Raw genomic sequence first — 12702 nt, forward strand, 5'->3', positions numbered from 1 at the left:
GATGACATCTAACAAGATTTGTTTTGTTGATTTTCTAAGTGCAATATATTTATTTCTGCTCTGAAAATGATCATGTGTAATGTATTATCTGACGCTTCAAAATATATGTTATTTGTAAACCATAAGAAATATATATATATATATATATATCACCCCCAAAATGTCTCCCCGTGTTATTTATTTTTATGCAATGAATCACACATCATGTATAAACTGAAGTGTTATAGTGTTTCCATCGCTTTCCATCAGGACCATAACTAGAGTTGTACAGAACTGTGACAGCTAATAAGATCAATCTTTATGTAGAATGCATTTAAAGACATGCTCCAGAACATTGGGGACTAGGAAGTATTTTTCAAACCTCCCGCTTTGGGTTGGATGTGTCAATGTGTAGATCATACATGCATAATCTAAGAGCAGAACTACCATCTTACCTCCATTAGCCATGAAATCTCTAGTTTCAAAGCGACTGTTTTATGGTAGCTTTACGCCGCCCTTTTCCCCCCATGTGGGCCATCGCCATTTGAATGACAGCTAGCAAGATGCACACACAGCAGAGTGAGAGAGAGAGAACAATGACGTGGTGCACATATCTGCACATACAATGTGACATGGTACGCAATTTTCGGGGTCCACTTTTGGCTCGTGAGTGATACTTTCAGAACTACTGGCAAAAAAATATTCAAAAAGTACCGGAGAATCTCTTTGAATATCTCAATACACTAGACAGTAACATATACCCTTGACTTACTTCATTCCTTTCAGCTCCTAGCAAAGGGCCTCAACAGTACATCTCCAGCGAACTTTGCCGTTCTCTGTGTCCTCTTTGGGCGCCCAACGTTTCACCTAGCACTATAAACAATAACAGACAACGTTTCACCTAGCACTATAAACAATAACAGACAACGTTTCACCTAGCAATATAAACAATAACAGACAACGTTTCACCTAGCACTATAAACAATAACAGACAACGTTTCACCTACACTATAAACAATAACAGACAACGTTTCACCTAGCACTATAAACAATAACAGACAACGTTTCACCTAGCACTATAAACAATAACAGACAACGTTTCGCCTAGCACTATAAACAATAACAGACAACGTTTCACCTACACTATAAACAATAACAGACAACGTTTCACCTAGCATTATAAACAATAACAGACAACGTTTCACCTAGCACTATAAACAATAACAGACAACGTTTCACCTAGCACTATAAACAATAACAGACAACGTTTCACCTAGCAATATAAACAATAACAGACAACGTTTCACCTACACTATAAACAATAACAGACAACGTTACACCTACACTATAAACAATAACAGACAATGTTTCACCTACACTATAAACAATAACAGACAACGTTTCACCTACACTATAAACAATAACAGACAACATTTCACCTAGCAGTATAAACAATAACAGACAACGTTTCACCTACACTATAAACAATAACAGACAAAGTTACACCTACACTATAAACAATAACAGACAAAGTTACACCTACACTATAAACAATAACAGACAACGTTTCACCTAGCACTATAAACAATAACAGACAAAGTTACACCGTGCACAATAAAGAATAACAGAAGAGAGTCAAACAACATCGCTTCAACAAAAATTATTGTCAACAAGTTACGGTTCATTCACAAATCATTTAAGTATCTTTTTCTTAATTTGGAAAGTCAACATTATTTACTTCAGTGTCCTCTGACTAGATTGTAACACGGTACTATGCACGGGTTTGTTCAAGTGTTACATCTGAAGAATGTTCAGTGTTTCTTTGAGCTGCCCTCTTGAGAATGAAGAAATTGTAGATTGTCGACTTTAGGATGAAAGGTCAAATCACCCCATAACATAATCATAACTCAATCTTTCACTTCTAAATATACATGTATCCATCCTCTCTTGTTGACACAAAGCCCATCTCTACTGGCTGAGACTGTTGGGGTAAGAGGAGGGAAATCCCAGAGCACCCCCCAGTGGCTGATAGAAAGACATGTTTTACTGACTCAAAAGCACACCTTTCCCGACCCTGCATTGAATGTACAGAGAGATGATGATTAATGTGCACTCTATTCAGCTAGGCTACTGATGAGACAGACATGTATCATTATCTCCAACAACACACTACACTTGGACCACACTGGCTAGTGTCCAAGTGTAAATGGAAACACATCTCTTTTTTTTTTTTTACCTTTATTTAACTAGGCAACTCAATTAATAACAAATTCTTATTTTCAATGACGGCCTAGGAACAGTGGGTTAACTGCCTGTTCAGGGGCAAAATGACAGATTTGTACCTTGTCAGCTCAGGGATTTGAACCTGCAACCTTCCGGTTACTAGTCTAATGCTCTAACCAATAGGCTACCCTGCCACCCCAGGTGTCTCTCTCATGTAAAATGTGGGCACCATTCTTCTGGCACTACTTTCTGTCACTAAACACACTGGCATGCACCACATTAGCGCCTCTGCTAACTCTACAAAACGCACCAAGACTCACTCTGGGCCATCACTGAGCCCCCTCTCCAACCAATCAAACAAGCAAAGTGTCAGTATAGAGACAAAGTAGAGTCGCAATTCAATGGCTCAAACACGAGACGTATGTGGCAGGGTCTACAGTCAATCACGGATTACAAAAAGAAAACCAGCCCCATCACGGACATCGACGTCTTACTCCCAGACAAATTAAATAACTTCTTTGCTCGCTTTGAGGACAATGCAGTGCCACTGACACGGCCCACAACCAAAGCCTGTGGGCTCTCCTTCTCCGTGGCCAATCTGAGTAAAACATTTAAACATATTAACCCTCGCAAGGCTGCCGGCCCAGACGCCATCCCCAGCCGCGTCCTCAGAGCAGGCGCAGACCAGCTGGCTGGTGTGTTTACGGACATATTCAATCAATCCCTATCCCAGTCTGCTGTCCCTACATGCGTCAAGATGGCCACTATTGTTCCTGTTCCCAAGAAAGCTAAGGTAACTGAACTAAATGACTATTGCCCCGTTGCACTCACTTCTGTCATCACGAAGTGCTCTGAGAGACTAGTCAAATCAAATCAAATGTATTTATATAGCCCTTCGTACATCAGCTGATATCTCAAAGTGCTGTACAGAAACCCAGCCTAAAACCCCAAACAGCAAGCAATGCAGGTGTAGAAGCACGGTGGCTAGGAAAAACTCCTTAGAAAGGCCAAAACCTAGGAAGAAACCTAGAGAGGAACCAGGCTGTGGGGTGGCCAGTCCCCTTCTGGCTGTGCCGGGTGGAGATTATAACAGAACAAGGCCAAGATGTTCGAATCCAGTGGAAAGCGGTGGAAAGCGGGAACTGGCCAGGCAGAGACAGCAAGGGCGGTTCGTTGCTCCGGAGCCTTTCCGTTCACCTTCCCACTCCTGGGCCAGACTACACTCAATCATATGACCCACTGAAAAGATGAGTCTTCAGTAAAGACTTAAAGGTTGAGACCGAGTTTGCGTTTCTTACATGGGTAGGCAGACCATTCCATAAAATTCTCTCTATAGGAGAAAGCCCTGCCTCAAGCTGTTTGCTTAGAAATTCTAGGGACAATTAGGAGGCCTGCGTCTTGTGACCATAAATCAAATCAAATCAAATCAAATCAAATTTATTTATATAGCCCTTCGTACATCAGCTGATATCTCAAAGTGCTGTACAGAAACCCAGCCTAAAACCCCAAACAGCAAGCAATGCAGGTGGAGAAGCACGGTGGCTAGGAAAAACTCCCTAGAAAGGCCAATACCTAGGAAGAAACCTAGAGAGGAACCAGGCTATGTGGGGTGGCCAGTCCTCTTCTGGCTGTGCCGGGTGGAGATTATAACAGAACATGGTCAAGATGTTCAATGTTCATAAATGACCAGCATGGTCGAATAATAATAAGGCAGAACAGTTGAAACTAGAGCAGCAGCACAGTCAGGTGGAAGTTGAAACTGGAGCAGCAGCATGGCCAGGTAGACTGGGGACAGCAAGGAGTCATCATGTCAGGTAGTCCTGGGGCATGGTCCTAGGGCTCAGGTCAGTTGAAACTGGAACAGCAGCATGGCCAGGTGGACTGGGGACAGCAAGGAGTCATCATGTCAGGTAGTCCTGGGGCATGGTCCTAGGGCTCAGGTCCTCCGAGAGAGAGAAAGAAAGAGAGAAGGAGAGAATTAGAGAACGCACACTTAGATTCACACAGGACACCGAATAGGACAGGAGAAGTACTCCAGATATAACAAACTGACCCCAGCCCCCCGACACATAAACTACTGCAGCATAAATACTGGAGGCTGAGACAGGAGGGGTCAGGAGACACTGTGGCCCCATCCGAGGACACCCCCGGACAGGGCCAAACAGGAAGGATATAACCCCACCCACTTTGCCAAAGCACAGCCCCCACACCACTAGAGGGATATCTTCAACCACCAACCTACCATCCTGAGACAAGGCTGAGTATAGCCCACAAAGATCTCCGCCACGGCACAACCCAAGGGGGGGGGGGGGGGGCGCCAACCCAGACAGGATGACCACAACAGTGAATCAACCCACTCAGGTGACGCACCCCCTCCAGGGACGGCATGAGAGAGCCCCTGTAATAGGGTTAGAGGCAGAGAATCCCAGTGGAAAGAGGGGAACCGGCCAGGCAGAGACAGCAAGGGCGGTTCGTTGCTCCAGAGCCTTTCCGTTCACCTTCCCACTCCTGGGCCAGACTACACTCAATCATATGACCCACTGAAGAGATGAGTCTTCAGTAAAGACTTAAAGGTTGAGACCGAGTTTGCGTCTCTGACATGGGTAGGCAGACCGTTCCATAAAAATGGAGCTCTATAGGAGAAAGCCCTGCCTCCAGCTGTTTGCTTAGAAATTCTAGGGACAATTAGGAGGCCTGCGTCTTGTGACCGTAGCGTACGTATAGGTATGTACGGCAGGACCAAATCAGAGAGATAGGTAGGAGCAAGCCCATGTAATGCTTTGTAGGTTAGCAGTAAAACCTTGAAATCAGCCCTTGCTTTGACAGGAAGCCAGTGTAGGGAGGCTAGCACTGGAGTAATATGATCAAATGTTTTGGTTCTAGTCAGGATTAACACTAACTGAAGATTATTTAGTGCTTTATCCGGGTAGCCGGAAAGTAGAGCATTGCAGTAGTCTAACCTAGAAGTGACAGAAAGTTTCTGATTTTTGCAATGTTACGTAGATGGAAAAAAGCTGTCCTTGAAATGGTCTTGATATGTTCTTCAAAAGAGAGATCAGGGTCCAGAGTCATATCCCCTCCACCTTACCTGATGCCCTAGACCCACTCCAATTTGCTTACCGCCCCAATAGGTCCACTGATGATGCAATCGCCATCACACTGCACACGGCCCTATCCCATCTGGACAAGAGGAATACCTATGTAAAAATGCTGTTCATAGGGCCTCCCGGGTGGCGCAGTGGTTGTCCAAATGTGATTTTATTTATTTATTTTAAACCTCGTTGTTTGTATCACTCTTCAAGTTAACACACCAAACATTTACCACCCTGATCGTTAATATATATATATATATACAGTACCAGTCTAAAGTTTGGACACACCTACTCATTCAAGGGTTTTTCTTTATTTTTACAATTTTCTATATTGTAGAATAATATTGAAGACATCAAAACTATGAAACAACACATGAAATCATGTAGTAACCAATAAAGTGTTAAACAAATAAAAATATATTTTATATTTGAGATTCTTCAAAGTATCCACCTTTTTGCTTTGATGACAGCTTTGCACACTATTGGCATTCTCTCAACCAGCTTCACCTGGAATTCTTTTCCAACATTATCGAAAGAATTCCCACATATGCTGATCACTTGTTGGCTGCTTTTCCTTCACTCTGCATCCCAAACCATGTCAATTGGGTTGAGGTCGGGGGATTGTGGAGGCCAGGTCATTTTTGGTCAAATAGCCCCTAACTAGCCTGGAATGATGTTGGGTCATTGTCCTGCTGAAAAACAAATAGTCCCACAAATAGTCCCACTAACAAAGATAGTCCCACTAAGCTGCAGAATGCTGTGGTAGCCAAGCTGGTTAAGTGTGCCTGAGTTCTAAATACATCACTGACAGCGTCACTAGCAAAGCACCATCACACCTCCTCCTCCATGCTTCACGGTGGAAACCACACATGCGGAGATCATCCGTTCACCTACTCTGCGTCTCACAAAGACACAGAGGTTAGAACCAAAAATCTCAAATTTGGACTCATTAGACCAAAGGACAGATTTCCATCGGTCTAATGTCCATTGCTCGTGTTTCTTGGCCCAAGCAAGTCTCTTCTTATTATTGGTGTCCTTTAATAGTGGTTTCTTTGCAGCAATTCGACCATGAAAGCCTGACTCACACAGTCTCCTCTGAACAGTTGATGTTGAGATGTGTCTTGTTACTTGAACTCCGTGAAGCATTTATTTATTTATTTGGGCTGCAATCTGAGGCTGGTAACTCTAATGAACTCTGCAGCAGAGGTAACTCTGGGTCTTCCTTTCCTGTGGAGGTCCTGTTTAACACTTTGTTTACTACATGGTTCCATGTGTGTTATTTCACAGTTTTGATGTATTAACTATTATTCTACAATGTAGAAAACAGTAAAAAAAATAAAGAAAAACATTGAATGAGTGGGTGTGTCCAACATTTTGACTGGTATTATATATCTTTATCTTCCACCCCATAAACATACTAAACATGCACTGACAACCCATCTGTCTCCTTCTGAACACACAACACATCCCCTGCCGCTCTCTCGCTCCAGCGCCATAACCATCAGCGCAGAAGCAGACAAAACGAGGGATCGATCGCAGGACGTTAGTCACCGTTTCACCAGGAGGAAGGGGCCCACATCTACCCCTGATAAGAATCAGTTACATCCTTTGGAAATAAATAAATAAACAAATAAATAGCATCCAGTACGACGCTGATTGGATTAAAGGGATAGGGGAAGGGCAGGCGAACCACCGTGAGGTATGGACAAACAAATTGGAAGGAGCACTTGGGCCGGAGAGTCCATTTTAGAGCATCACGGTATAATTTACACACGGAGGAGCGCGAGACGAATCTAATGTCATTTCCATCAATTTAGCATTTTCCTTTTTTCCTCTGTTCTTTTAGTGGTCGGCCGTTTAAAGAGTCTGGGATGGAGGACAGGCCTGCATTACAATGTGGGAGACAGACTGTTCAACGCACTGAGAGGCTGTGGTTTATGGTGTGATGACCTGTAGTTTATCTAATGGCCCTGTACAGCTAAAGGTGGAGTCTAGCTACATATAACATGTTAGGCCTATATCTGCAGGAACAAGGTCTGGCCATGTCCAAATAGTGTGCAAGACTCATTTCCTTGTCATATTTACTCTGTGAGCACTGATTTGAAAGAAGCATAAATTGAAGAAAAATAGACATCAACCTTCCTACCTTTTTGTGCTCGATTTCATAACATCTGTTCAAAGTCACAGGTTCTAGGCCCATTTATAAATACATTATTGCAGTGACATAACTTTACACAATGTACTTTTAAATGTTGTCAGACTTGAATAAACACTGATCAACATAAACAAATAAACCTTATCAGCAAACTCTCAACCACACCTGAAACACTTCCTCAAAACAGCATGATCAGAAAATGATTGTTGTCAAATAATACACAGGACCTTCAGGACAAAAGCGCTCACCTCTGCAGGTCTAAGGGGTGCTTGTATATGTTTCAGATGTTCGCTTCTAATTAGGGTCCCTTGGGAAACACGGTCGGTTCCTAACCTGTCACAGTATAGTAAGTTGATCGTTTCACTCAGGGTTTAAATCAGTTTAGGTCAGGGCTCTCCAGCCCTGTTCCTGGAGAGCTACCATCCTGTAAGTTTTCACTCCAACTGGGGTAAAACCTACAGGAGGGTAGCTCTCCTGGAGACCCCTGGTTTAGCTTTTAAATTTTTGTTGGTAAAACAACTTTCCAAAAGCTTAATCTCTGTGGCCATTTTGACACAAAATCAATTCAACATTGTTAAATATACAATGTATGTCACATATTATCTATTGAATAGTAATGGTCTCCTATTCTTAGGTTGTGGAACTTACTTTCTCCATCAATTAAATGTTGGTTCCAAAATGCCAGATTCCCTTTCTCACTTTATGGCAGGTATACAAATCACCCACAGATTCTCCAGACAACAAGGCGTGATAGGAGAGAAATAGAGGGGAGCACTGCATAACAAGAGTTATAATGATGATGAAATGTCATACAAGACCCCAAACACCCTGTATAAAATCTCCCCTCCTACTAAGGATAGCCCAACCTTGGGTGGAGGGATGGACAGTAACTCGATTTGATCAGTCGCTTAGGGGGGCATGTAAGGAAATGAAAGGCCCGTCAAGCCGCTGTCATGCATAATTAATTGTGCTTCTACAATGAACTACACAAAATCCATCCTCATTTGATTAGAGGGTTTTGGAGGACCTCGAAGTGCATTGCTGTCTGTGCCATTTCCCACTCACCTCCCTATCTGTGTCCAGGGGAGGGATAAGGATGGCATAAGGGTGTGTGTGTGTGTGTGTGTGTGTGTGTGTGTGTGTGTGTGTGTGTGTGTGTGTGTGTGTGTGTGTGTGTTCAGTGGAGGCTCCTCAGAGGAGGAAGGGGAGGACCATCCTCCTCAGTGAATTTCATACAAATAAAAATAGTGAAACATTAAAATATCACGTCACCAAAGAATTAATTAAAACACACTGTTTTGCAATGAAGGTCTACAGTAGCCTCAACAGCACTCTCTGGGGTAGCACCAGGTGTTGCCAGATGACAGCTAGTTTCCATCCTCCTCTGGGTACATTGACTTCAATAAAAATCTTCGAGGCACATGGTTCTTACCCCATCCATAGACTTACACAATAATTATGACAACTTCCGGAGAACATCCTCCAAGTTATCAGAGCTCTTGCAGCATGAACTGACATTGTCCACCCAATCAAAGGAACAGAAAATGAATCTAGTGCTGAATGCGTAAGCTACAGCTAGCTAGCACTGCAGTGCATAAAATGTGGTGAGTGGTTGACTCAAAGAGAGAGATTGACAATAGTGGAACGGTTTCGAACAAATACATTCCTTAAAAAATGAAGGAAATGCAAGGGAGAGAGAGAGAGAGAGCTAGCTATATTTAGTTATATATTTTTTTCACTTTCACTTTCACTTACTTAGCTAGTTTAACCTACTCAAACAACCGGGTCAAACAGAGGGTGATGCTATGTTAGCTAGCTGGCTATGGCTATCCAACATTGGAACTCTTCCAAGTCGAGGTAAGCTTTTGGTTTTATAAATGTATTGCCACCGGAGCCTACCAGTGTAACTGCTGAACTGCTTGCTGTACACCTGTACTGCCTGATTGTGGCAGGTTTACTAACGCGTTAGTTCTAGAAGCTATGTTGTCTATGACATTAGCTAATATGGTGACAACGATGTAGGCTGTGTGTAGTGGTTAGTGGTTATGGTATGAAGGTTTGGCTTGGAAGTTTTTTTTATCGCTTGGTCACCTTGATTACTCAAATATGTCTCTCGATTTCTCTCGACCTTTCCCTTTCCTCATAGGGAAAATGTAATGTAGTAGGCTAAACCTATCGATGTTACATTGAGCTGTGTGAGTGGAATATGAATGACAGTCATCTAATATGCTGTTATAGAAATAAGGCCATGCTCAGACAAAGATAAATGTTCTCCCTCATCTTACAGTTTTTTTCCAACTGCTTACACACGTTTTCAAAACGGTCTCCTTTTTTCAAATCTCTACACACAATTCCCAAAACTGCACACACAAAATGCAAATTGCCTCACATCTCCTTCAAAATGTAACACTGCATTCAAAATGCCATAAACACATGTCAGAATGAAGCATTTGCATCAAATGGCAAACACTGCTTTCATAATAGTACATTTTTGGATATACCATGTAAACACTGTTGTTCTAAATCTAAAGCTCTTTGGTCTTTCATAGGCTTATATCTATATTTCAATACAATGTTCTACAGTGAAAGTAATCTGCTGAGCGGGGGTAACAAGTACACTGTAAACACCAATGCAATATAGAAAGTGGGGGGGATCACCAGTGCTAAGCTACGCTTCATCTCTTCTCCGGCCTGAGTCTGGCCACAATACTTCGTCCACATCACAGGACGAAGTATCACAGTCTCTTGTACATCTGTAAACAAGCGTCCTCGTCCTCCATGATGTCTTTGCCTTTCCACTCTGTACAGAATTCAAACACAGTATGTGTTCAGCATAGGAACTGTAAACAATGTACAAAAAAATGTAGTACTGCATGATAACCAACCTCATTCATTCAATGCAGTGCAGTAAATGGATGGCTTAGAGTTACAAATGTTTATGCAATACTATGCAGTCGTACGTATTTTACAGTACATTACTGTAATGCTAAAATAGTCATTAGATAGTTGCATACCTGTTCTAATTTCTGAAGGTTCGAATTACGGACGCCACAGTAAATCGACTCAAGTTGGGCTGGACTCTCAGTCCAGCCCCTCTCATGGTCAAACCGTGGTTGATCACATGATCAACAAGTAATCAACTCTTCTTTGCCCTCGTCCTCTTCTTCCTCTTCCTCTCCCTCCTACTCCTCTTGCTCTCTGTCCATTGTTGACATCCATTGTTCAAAACAGGTAATCTGACCTTTGACCTATTTATAGGCCTATACTACAGTTAAGCAGTTATTGGATAGTGATCAGTTAAGCTATTAGTGTTTGCACATGTGAGGAGTGTGTGTGTGTGACCTGGTGAATAATTGTAGCATTTTGATTGGTTGTGTTTGGAAAAGGAAAGCAAGTCACTTCCTGTTAGATTTTTGTGTTTTAGGTAGAGAATTGTGTGTAGTATTTTGAAAAAAGTGTTTTATGCAATTGACAACTGAGTCAAAGGCTGAGAAATAGCTTATGGTTTTGGATATTTGGTGTGTAGATTTGCACTTTGAGTGAGAGGTTTCAAAAATCGTGTGACATGAAAAGATTTTGTGTGTAAGCAGTTGGATAAAACTGTAAACGGAACCGACTGCCACTGATGTGTGTACACATTTTACAATACTTGTGAGTACCAGAAGTCCTCACAAGAATACTAAACCAACTAAAACTCAGAGAAGAGCGGACATTTTGCCAGTTCTCACTTGTAAAAAGGCTATTTTAGGGGGGTTAGGTTTAGGGGTTAGGTTTAGGGTTAGAATTAGGGTTAGGGGTTAAGGGTTAAGTTTAGGGTGAGGGGTTACACAGTCTCTCGATGTGCAAAACTGATAGAGACATACCCCAAGCGATTTACAGCTGTAATCGCAGCAAAAGTTGGCGCTACAAAGTATTAACTTTTAAGGGGGCTGAATAATTTTGCACGCCCAATTTTTCAGTTTTTGATTTGTTAAAAAAGTTTGAAATATCCAATAAATGTCGTTCCACTTCATGATTGTGTCCCACTTGTTGTTGATTCTTCACAAAAAAAATACAGTTTTATATCTTTATGTTTGAAGCCTGAAATGTGGCAAAAGGTCGCAAAGTTCAAGGGGGCCGAATACTTTCGCAAGGCACTGTAGTTATGCCCATATATGTAACTAGGCAAGAGGATATATAATAGACAGTAGCAGCAGCGTATATAGTGTGAAACGCTGTCATGGCTTTCCTTACGAAAGGTCAGCTACTGTCACAGATAAAAAATGTTTTGCTATGGTTACGAGGGAGAGTCATCCGGGCAAAAGCAGACATTGGTCGTGCGACCCTCGCACCCGATACGTGACGTCAGCGTCTGGTATTTTGTGCATGCATTTAAGCGTCGACTTCTTGATGCATCCTCCCTACGGTCCATGCATGCAACAGTGGAGGAGGGCACTTCGCTAGACCGCCAACGCACTGGAGAACTAGAGCCCACGCGTGGACTACTCTGTCCCATCAATGTTTCCAGTCAACAATTTGTATACCAAGGGTTAGGATTACGGCTAGGGTTTAGGATTTTTTTTATTTTTATGTGAATCAGTTGTTTGATCCCCACAAGGAAGGTAAAACAAACATGTGTGTGTGCGTGTGTGTGTCTATTCTTGTGTTTGGTGACAGATGCATTTCTGGATCTATAAGCAACATACAGTATCACATTTCCAAGCAATCATAATTAAAATAATATAAGGACAATATAGAATGTTGGGACAGATTCATTCAAATTATTTTCATACTTTTTACTATTTCCTATTAAACACCACTTATCTGGTTATATGAAGGATAAGTCAAATAAGAGATCCTTTGAGAGCAATTGTCCAGTAAACAATCACATATCCTGTCAACTCATACCCAAATCATGTTGGTGCATCTTCCTTTTCTTGTAGTTGAGGCTAAAGCATCCAATAGAGACACACACTCTGTAAACCCACACCTCAAACTTGTATCTGCAGTAGCCTACTTGGGAACGGTACACGAGGCTTGGACGTGCACACTTACCAACATGAGTTAGTTACTAACTAGAACCAACAAGCAACGTCCAGAAAGCTGGTGTCGGCTAAAAAGACCAACCGTCTCACCAATCACTTCTAGGAAGTGTTTGACTTGGGATGGAATAAGTGCAGGAGCTGTCGTTTTACAAGTCGGTCCATTGGACCAGGGGTTCCCAAACTTTTTCACTTGGGGCGCCCCTTCCAGCATTGCGGAACATCCCACGTC

Source organism: Oncorhynchus kisutch, linkage group LG13, assembly GCF_002021735.2.
Source record: "Oncorhynchus kisutch isolate 150728-3 linkage group LG13, Okis_V2, whole genome shotgun sequence".
Lineage (NCBI taxonomy): Eukaryota > Metazoa > Chordata > Actinopteri > Salmoniformes > Salmonidae > Oncorhynchus > Oncorhynchus kisutch.